We start from the raw sequence: 10,492 nt of genomic DNA, 5'->3' as shown, positions 1-10,492 counted from the left end.
GGGCCCCTCTCCTTAACTTATCAAATAGGGGCGAGTAGCTTCACCCCTCTCCCACATGGTCGAGTGGCTCTACTATAAGTACACTGACACCCTCAGGTATAATTTACGTTCTGATCTACTAAAAACCTACCTAAAGCCCTTGCTGACTTAAGTATCAGAGTCTTTTGCAGGTACCACCCCCACCTCCCCATGGAGAACTCGGACAATAGCACCTCGACACCAAACAAGTCAGACGCTGCCTCACAAAGGATCTGGACCTCATGTTCAGACCCAAATCAACGTTTCAGGTATCCATCGGAACAAATAATTTCCATAATGTGAGAGTAAAAGGGATGTTGTAGTGAGAAAAAGAGACATGTTCACGAATCAAAAGCACCCTTTTTTCCATCATATGCATATTTGACACCCATCTTAAGCCAGCTACAGATCACCGATGACAAGCAACTCTCATTATTTTATCCTAAATTGACAAAAATATTCTTAACTTTCTCTCATATTTTTCAGTTGTGCCCCCCTTTTTTTAATGAAAAATCATCAATTTGCCCAAATCGAATGAACTTATGAAACGGGCCTGGTGATTTTGTTTTAGAAAAATTTTTTTCCTCATAACCAAGGAATACACCAGTTAATTTTTTTAGACATTGATCAAATTTTGGTCTAACATTCAATTATTGAATTTTATTGTGTTTTTTAAAATTTTGGGGTGGCACAATTCGCAGGGAGCATATTATACGTTTAATATTTAAATATACAATACGAAGGGGCTATTGTATATTTTAATATTAAATATACGAGTAAAGTACCAATCTGATATCTATCCATTTTTGCGAATGACAACACGACTCTTGACCAAAAAAATGATCTGCTTTGGCCCCTGACCTTGTGCTCTATCTGCCAACGCGGTCCTTCTGTGACTTTCTTCATCAAGGAGTGACGAAACTTGCTTATGTGTCTCGTTAAGCTATTTAGGTGGAGGGTTAAGGTGGTAAGGTGGAGGTTAGAGACCCCCTTGGCTTGTTAAAAAGAAAATGGGTCTATCTATCTTTTTTCATGTAAGTATAAATGATGCCATTTTACTCTCCCAGAAGACTCTTATTCAATGAGTTTGGTCATCTCTCTCACTTTTCTTCATGTTTGGAATCCTAAACCACCATGAGCAATAGCAGAGAGAGTGGAAGTGGAAGAGATGGAGTGAACGATGAAGGTATGAGTGTCTCCATGACTCCACCTTGTCCACTTGGTTTAGGCACTGCAGATCCACTACGAGCATTAGACACAATGTTGGTGGGAAGTTGCGTGTTGGGTGGAGTAGGAGGCCTTAAACAAGAGCCAACGGTGAGAGATTTTGATACACCACTCTTATAAGGACATAATTCTAATTGTGAGAAAGATTACAACCTCTACTTGGGGGAGCAAATTGTGAAAGTGAAATTTCATACTCCTATGTGACTAGTATCCTTCTCTTTGGAGCTGATTTAGATAGTTTCTTCTTCTATTTTTTTTGTCTTTGTCTAGAGTTACAAAGAACACACAATTCATATATTTAAAAAAGATTATAAATACATATGTGAAATATAATTTTTGAAGACTACTCACTACTGGATAGTTCTTGTAGAGTTGGCATTCTAACTGCTTGCCTCTATTTTTTGAACCTGTATAAACAATTATTCAAAAATAATCTATTAAAAACTGATAAATCACTATTTTATGGTTTATCTTGTGCTCAATTGGGTGGATTTTATCAACTCTTTACCCACTTATTCATACTAATTGCATGGTTTTACATTCTCCTTCCTGATTTTATGCTATGATTGAAAACATGCTTCTTTGGCCTTATATTTGCTAATATTAATCCTCTCTCATTACCATTAGATGTCTTGATATGTGTGTTAAGTGACTTCAGAGTTTATAGGGTAGGAATGGCTCAGAGGATGGAAAGGAAGCATGTAAAAGTGGAAGGAATACAAGAAATTGAAGAAATTGCTAAGTTGTCCAGCCTGACCTCTTCGCACTCAAACAATCATAACTTGAGCTACAGAGATCCAAATGAGATGGTTTTAGTTGCGTTGGAAAGCTAACATCCGGGGCTTCACAACGATATATAATTTGCCATAGCTGCCCCGACGCCGGGTGACACGAATGCGTGGATCACGCAGACGCGTGACCTGGCAAAAATGCAATCCACGCAAACGCGTGGACGACGCCTCTGCCTCACTTTGCCGCGACCTGAACGTACCAGAATACACTGGGGGCGATTTTTAGGCTGTTTTTGACCCAATTTTCAGCCCGAAAAACACATATTAGAGGCTATAAAGTGGGAGAATGCATCCATTCATCAGAATCAGCTCATAATACACAATTTTAGGATTTAAATGTAGTTTTTAGAGAGAGGTTCTCTCATCTCTCTTAGGATTTAGTTTTAGGATTTAGGATTATTTCTTCTTCATCACAGGTTCAATGTTCCTCTTATTTATTTTCTAATTTTATTATATACTTTTAATTATTATTTATCTTTTCAATTTGGCTTATGCTACATTCATGTTATGATTTTCTTAATTAATATTATTTGAGGTATTTCAGATTTAAGATTGCTTTGCTTTATCTATATTGATGCTTTTGATTTAATTTAGATATTTTCTCCCTTTTGGCTTGGGTTAAGTAATTGGTAACATTTGAGCTGTCAAATAAAGCAGTGGTTGAAATTGGGAGTTGCTCCAATAACTCTAGTCTTTCCATAGGAATTGATTAGGACCTGAGGATTAAGCTAATTAATCCACTTGATTTACCTTCATAGTTAGAGGTTAACAAAGTGGGATTAAAATCCAATTCTCATCACAATTGATAAAGATAGGACTTCCAATTCTAATACCTTGCCAAGAGTTTATTTTATTATCACTATTTTATTTTTCTTATCATTTAACATACTGGTTCCTTACTTTCAAAACTCCCAATTTACAAGTCTTATAACCAATAATAAGAACATACTTCCCTGCAATTCCTTGAGAAGACGACCCGATGTTTAAATACTCGGTTATCAATTTTAAAGGGGTTTGTTACTTGTGACAACCAAAATGTTTGTAAGAAAGGATGATTACTTGGTTTAGAAACTATACTTGCAACGGAAATTTATTCTGAATTCTAAACCGTCAATCTTCAGTTCTTCAAAATGGTGCTGTTGCCGAGAAATTGCAAACGTGTGCCTTATTATTGGTTATTGTAAATATTTGCTTTTTGCTTGTTTATTTGTTTTTATTTTTGTTTTTATTTTTGCCTTTTCGTAAATTAAGAGGTTATTGGTTTTTATTTAGTTATTAAAAATTTTTCAAAAAAAAAAATTGTTCTCGGTGTTCATCTTGATCTTCAAGTTGTTCTTCGTGTTCATCTTGACCTTCAAGTTGTTCTTAGTTGTTTTCTTCGTTTTGATCTAAAAATTTTCAGTTTGGTGTCATTTTATTGTTTTTCTCTTTCCTCATTAAATTCAAAAATTCAAAATTTAAAACTCAAATTTTAAATTTCAAATTTCAAAATTCAAATTTAAAAAAAAATTTAAATTCAAATTTCAAAATTCAAATCTTTTTCAAAAAAATCATATCTTTTTCAAAATCTTATCTTATCTTATTTCAAAAATCAAATTTCAAAATTCAATATTTAAATTTCAAATTTCAAATTTCAAAATTTAATTTTCAAATTCAAAAATTTAAATTTCAATAACCTTTTAATTTAAAATTTGTTTTTATTTTCGTTTTTAATTTTTATTTACTATTATGAGTTCTCACCCCTCTCGCTTTGAGTTTGGTTCCAATGCTGTTGCAAGGAATGAAAATTATAACAGGAACATGCATCAAGGTCAAAACAATCAGAGATGGAAGGAGCCACGAGGATCTGATCAACCCTTTAGGCAACAACACCCTCCAAGATACCATAGACCACGACCATTCCACAATGCATGTCAAAACAACAGTTATGGTGGACCCTTCCGTGACAGCCAACACCCACCTAACTGCTATAGTCAAGAGCCATTCCGAGGTGCATACCAAGATGATAGATATGGTGGACCCCCATCATATACCTATGACCCACCTCCTCAACATCATTTTGGACCACCATACTCACAAGCCCCTTACCACCAAACATCCTCATATGATCCTAACCCTCATCCACCATACCAACCACCTTATGAACCATGTGAACCATATATAGAACCACCCAAATTCCAACCCAATTACTCCTAAGAACCACCACCTTTATATGCACCATATCCATATCCATCAATCCAAGAGCCTTATGGTCCTACTTATAATACCCAAGCGGAACAAGAATCAACGGATCGTCTCAAGGAAACAGTGGATCAATTTCATGCAACCCTTCATCAATTGGAGCAAGTGATACATCAATTAGCTTCCCGATGTTCGGACACTCAAGGAATCCCCATGGCTTCATGTGGACAATCTAATGAAGAACGTAACATAAAGGAGACATTAGAAACTCCGGTGGACAGTAAGGAGCATAAATTTGTACTGGAACAAGTGGAGGAAGCCAGAATTATTGAAGAAGAAGAAGTGGTTGAAGACTTGGGAGATGCTGAACCTCCATGGGAAAGTCAAGACATAGAACCTCCTTCCAAGATGGTTGCATTTGATGTTGAGGGTGTACAACCTCCAAGGCATATCATAGTTGAAGACTTGGAAGAGGTTGGTCAAGAGATGGAGATTACAGAAGAAGAAGCACAGCCTCCCATGCCCTTGGTGAGCAATGAAGAAGAGATTGAATTGGAAGAAAGCTACCAAGAGGAAGAGGTTGATATTGAAGAAACTTACAAGGAGGTGGAAGTTGACAAGAAAGAACTCAAGGGACTGGAGCTGGAAATCACCTTGCCAATGCTGTTGGAGACCTCTCCTCCAAAGTCATCACCATCCATTCCTTCATTCAAGTGGGTAAATCTTTCATCTCTAAGCTTAATTAGCTCACTTGAATATACTTTACTTGAAACAGATGGTCAGCTTAGAGCTCTTTGTGGTATTAAGCGTAAAAGGAAGATGGTTAGTAGTTGGAGTTGTCATGCAAGGTTCAACATGGTTGTGTGCTCAAAGTTTAAATGCAAGGGTTGGTGTAAAGCTCAACTGAATGGGTCTAGGAAGTTGTTTGGACGCTTCACTGAGAATTCTAAAGCTGAACCACCCGAATGGAATTATGATAATCAACTTGAAGACGGGTGTAGAAACAAGATTTAGGATCCCAGAGGATATTGGAATCACAAACATCGGTGGAGATTCCTGGATGAGTTCAAGCATAAGCCACCATAACAGGAAGCTCATCAAATGTCCAACTTAAGGACTTTAACTAAAAGTGCTAGGTGGGAGACAACCCACCATGGTATGATCATTCTTTTTTCAATTTTATTTCGTTTTGTTTGTTTTTATTTTATTTTCATTGAACCTGGAATTATTTATTGCATCTACATTAGCATTGCATTCTGCATACTGCATATAAAAAAAAATCGCACGCGACGCGACAGCGTCGCCAGTGCGTTTGGAAGAAAAGAAACGTGAACAGAGAGTCACGCGAAAGCGTGGCTGGAGGCATGCCTTTTGCACAAAATTGATCCACGCGACCGCGTTGATGACGCGTCCACGTCATGTGGGAAAAATGCCTCCCACGCGTCCGCATCACCCACGCGAACGCGTGGCCCTGTGAAATCGACGTAAACAGGTGTATGGTAGAGAGTTGTGATGGAGTGGGGCTGGAACCATGCTAGAAGCACAAGTCCTACCACACGAACGCGTGCCCCACGCGTCCGCGTCATTTTTAAAAGAAAGGCCATTCACGCAACCGCGTCAACCATGCGACCGCGTCACCCAAAAATTTGGCAAAAAGAGTTTCGAACAGAGAGTTGCGCAAACGCGAGGCTGCACTCACGCCAATCGCACAAATCAGACCACGCGATCGCGTGAGCCACACGTCCGTGTCACCTGACCTTATCGCGCACCACGCTACCGCGTCACTCACGCGTCCGCGTCGCCTGCGGCGCACAACTTATCCAGATCAGCGCCAATTATCTTTTCTTTTCTAATCCTAATCTCTTCTATCTTTTCTTTTTTCTTCTTTCTTTCTTACTTTATTTCTTTCACTTCTCATTCTTTTTCACCTTCATTCTATTTTACTTAATTTATTTGCATATTTCATTAAATTGCATTTTGTACATATTTTTCTTTTCTTTTCTAAATTTATTATTTTTTCCATTGGTGTCACTTGTTCATATTCAACTGTTGTGTCTTTTCTGGTATTATTTTGGTGCTCAGTGACTTATTTTATACTGTTGGATAATATTATTTAAGTCAATGCTAATCTTTTATGATATTTGTATTAATTTTGTATTGACATTAATTTATATTGTCTTGCACCCTCTTCCCCATTGTTGTAATTTTTTTGCACTCTTGATTTGCCATGTACTTTTACTATTTTCTCACTTGCATGTTGTAGCTACTATGTAATTGGGACCCTTATTATCTGACATTAACACCCATATTTTATTTATTTTTTATCTTTATTTTTGGGTTACTTTTCTTCTTTTTCCTCTTCTTTTAGGATGGCCACCACGAAGGGAGAGAAAAGCTTCTTAATGGAAAGACAAACAAGTCCACTGGCACAATCTTTGGAAAGTATCAGTTGAAGCAACCCGTCCACTTGTACATCTTAGCATACACCGAGGACGGTGCAATCTTTAAGTGTGGGGAGGTCGATACCGATCTCCATGGGTTAGCTATTTTCCTCTTTCCAACACCATTGTTTTATTTTCTTTATTAGTTCATTGTTGCATTGCATAATAGATTGCATGTGTAGTTGATTGTTTGCATTTAAGTACTACTTAGTTGAAAAATAATAAGTTTCTTTTTAAGACCCTATTTTTGAAAAATTTTACTAATTTAAATTAAAAAAAAATTTAAAATTTTCTATGTGTTAAATTTGTTTGAAGTTGTATTTGGAACATGGTTTTTGAGCCAAAGAATACACAACCTGTGAGATTTTGAGCTTATTTACATGGTTACATTATTTAACCATAAATTTTTATTCTTGTCAGAGGTCCAAATGAGATGGTTTTAGTTGCGTTAGAAAACTAACGTCCGGGACTTCGCAACGATATATAATTTGCCATAGCTGCCCCGACGCCAGGTGACACGAACGCGTGACCTGGCAAAAATGCAATCCACGCAAACGCGTGGACGACGCCTCCGCGTCACTTTGCCGCGACCTGAACATACCAGAATACGCTGGGGGCAATTTCTGGGCTGTTTTTGACCCGGAAAACACAGATTAGAGGCTATAAAGTGGGGGAATGCATCCATTCATCAGAATCAGCTCATAATACACAATTTTAGGATTTAGATGTAGTTTTTAGAGAGAGAGAGGTTCTCTCCTCTCTCTTAGGATTTAGTTTTAGGATTTAGGATTATTTCTTCTTCATCATCACAGGTTCAATGTTCTTCTTATTTATTTTCTACTTTTATTATATACTTTTAATTATTATTTATCTTTTTAATTTGGCTTATGTTACATTCATGTTATGATTTTCTTAATTAATATTATTTGAGGTATTTCAGATTTAAGATTGTTTTGCTTTATCTATATTGATGCTTTTGATTTAATTTAGATATTTTCTCCCTTTTGACTTGGGTTAAGTAATTGGTAACGCTTGAGCTGTCAAATAAAGCAGTAGTTGAAATTGGGAGTTGCTCCAATAACTCTAGTCTTTCCATAGGAATTGACTAGGACCTGAGGATTAAGCTAATTAATCCACTTGATTTACCTTCATAGTTAGAGGTTAACAAAGTGGGATTAAAATCCAATTCTCATCACAATTGATAAGAATAGGACTTCCAATTCTAATACCTTGCCAAGAGTTTATTTTATTATCACTATTTTATTTTTCTTATCATTTAACATACTGGTTCCTTACTTTCAAAATCCCCAATTTACAAGACTCATAACCAATAATAAGAACATACTTCCCTGCAATTCCTTGAGAAGACGACCCGATGTTTAAATACTCGGTTATCAATTTTAAAGGGGTTTGTTACTTGTGACAACTAAACGTTTGTACGAAGGGATTTCTGTAAGTTTAGAAACTATATCTACAACGCGACTATTTTTATAAAATTCTTTACCAACAAAAATCCTAACGTCAAAAACCTAGCCATTTTATTTACAGACAATTAAACCCTGACCAACACAAAATATAACACTTAAACTCCTAACTGTTTCTTGAATAGGATGAATCGAACCTTGAAGTGACAATACTTGTGTGGTGTTGGTAGAGTTCACTGATGCAATATTTTTCTTGCTAGCTCTTTTTTTCTTTTGGTCATAGCCTTCCAATTAAGATATTTAGGGGATTAGACCAAATCTTGTAGTAATGACCCTTTTGACCACATTTGTTACAGATCATTTCAAATATCTTCTTGGCCTTATTGAAATGCATCTCTCCCTCAACAAGATCAATTCTTTTATTCATTTTAGGACGATGAGCAGATTTTTTTAATTGGAGAAGGTAATGACTTAAGTGAATTATTTGGCATCTAATACTTTTTATTATCAACTAGTTTGATGCATTTTGAGTAGGCTGATCTAATAGTCTCCATAAAAAATGATTGAATAAGAGTGATTGAATAATAGTACTCTTCATCGCTCACTCCATCTCTTCCACTTTCACGTTCTTTGTTACTGCTCATAGTGGTTTAGGGTTCCAAACATGAGGAAAAGTGAGAGAGATGACCAAACTCATTCAATAAGAGTTTTTTGGAGGAGCAAAACGATATTGTTTGTGCTCACATAAAGGAGAATAAATAGGTCCCTATTATTTTTAACAAGCTATCTAGGTCTCTAACCTCCTCCTCACCACCTTAACCTTCCACCTAAGCAACTTAACGAGATACATTCGTAGGTTATGTCATTCTTTAACGGCGAAAGTAACAGAAAGACTGTATTAATAAACGAAGCATAGGGTTGAGAGTATGCAACCAAAGTGGATAATTTTTTTTTATCAAAGATCACGTTGTCATTAGGACAAATGGATAGAGAGCGAGTTAGTACTTTACTCTTAAATATACAATACGCAAGAGACATATTATCAATAATTGAGTATTACATTTAAGTTTAGTTAATATCTAAGGTAGTGTTTGTTTTCGGGGGCAGGACACGGAGACATGTACAACACTTGTTTAAAAAGTGTTTGGAAGCAGAGACATGGACAGTGGACATATTGTCTCCGATACAATTTTTTATACTTTTGTGTCCACTCTTTCACGAAGGACAATGATGGACACGGGATTTGGAAGAGTAGACACGGACAATTTTATAAATTTTATTTTCCTTTTTTTCCACTATTACCCCCTTCTTATTTTTCCTATTGCGTTGTTCAGATATACTTTTTTTCTTCCTGTTTCTTCCTCTATCTCTTTCTTTTCCAGGTACTCTCTCCTTTCTGTAGAATTTTTTATTGGGGGTAGATAATTCTTTTTTTTTTTGGAATCATAGGGCTATTTTAGTCCTTTCATATAATATTTTAGTCTTGTTCATGTGTATCCAAACATAATACTAGACATTACATTAGTGTCTTGTCCATCGTATCCAAACACAATAGACAAAAGATAATTTTTAGTGTCTCTATCCTATTGTCTCCGTTTCAGTGTCATGTTCTGTCCTGTCTCTAAAAACAAACGTAACCTAAAGGAATATATGGAATATATGGAATACACCACCCAAATTGAATCATTTATATGTATTTCACATTCATGAAACTAATATGAAAAAAATGATAAATTATATCCAACCTTTTCAATTTTAGAGAATAAATTACTCATAATATATCACATTATTATTAGATGAAATAGATTAGTTTATTATAATTAATTTTAATTTTTTTTATCTAATTTAAGTTTTAACAACTTAACTAATTAATCATGGTATAATTCTTTTGGCATTTAAAGAATAATATGGTATAACACATAAATTAAATAGAAATCAATATATAGATCATAACTTGGTAAAACTGTATATTATCGCAATAATAAAAGAGAAATTATGCATTTGAATTAAAAAAAGATCTAATAAATAGTAGTGTTATATAATGATATGAATGTTAATGGTCAGTAAAAAAAAAAAAAAACAAAAAAACAAAAAAAATGTTATAATCTTCGTGTAAATGAAAATTTTATATTTTCAGTGGCAGCCATATGAAATTTCATAGCTTTTCTTTGTATAACATATAAACTATCGGAAAAAAAAAAAGAAAAGATAGCTAAAATGATAGCAGAGATTTTCTAAAATGAAAGATTTTTTTTTTAAAGATGAAGAAAGAAAGAGAATTATCAAGAAAGAGAATTTTGAATTTTTTTGGTTCTCTTATTTGTTTTATTTTTATTTTAAATAATTAATAGATATGTGATTTAAAAAATGGAATTTTTCTAATTATTTTTATAAATTGTAAAAAAAATTA

This window comes from Arachis ipaensis, chromosome B02 (assembly GCF_000816755.2).
Source record: "Arachis ipaensis cultivar K30076 chromosome B02, Araip1.1, whole genome shotgun sequence".
Taxonomy (NCBI): Eukaryota; Viridiplantae; Streptophyta; class Magnoliopsida; order Fabales; family Fabaceae; genus Arachis; species Arachis ipaensis.
The sequence above is the reverse complement of the archived record's forward strand: the minus strand, read 5'-3'. Positions refer to the sequence as shown.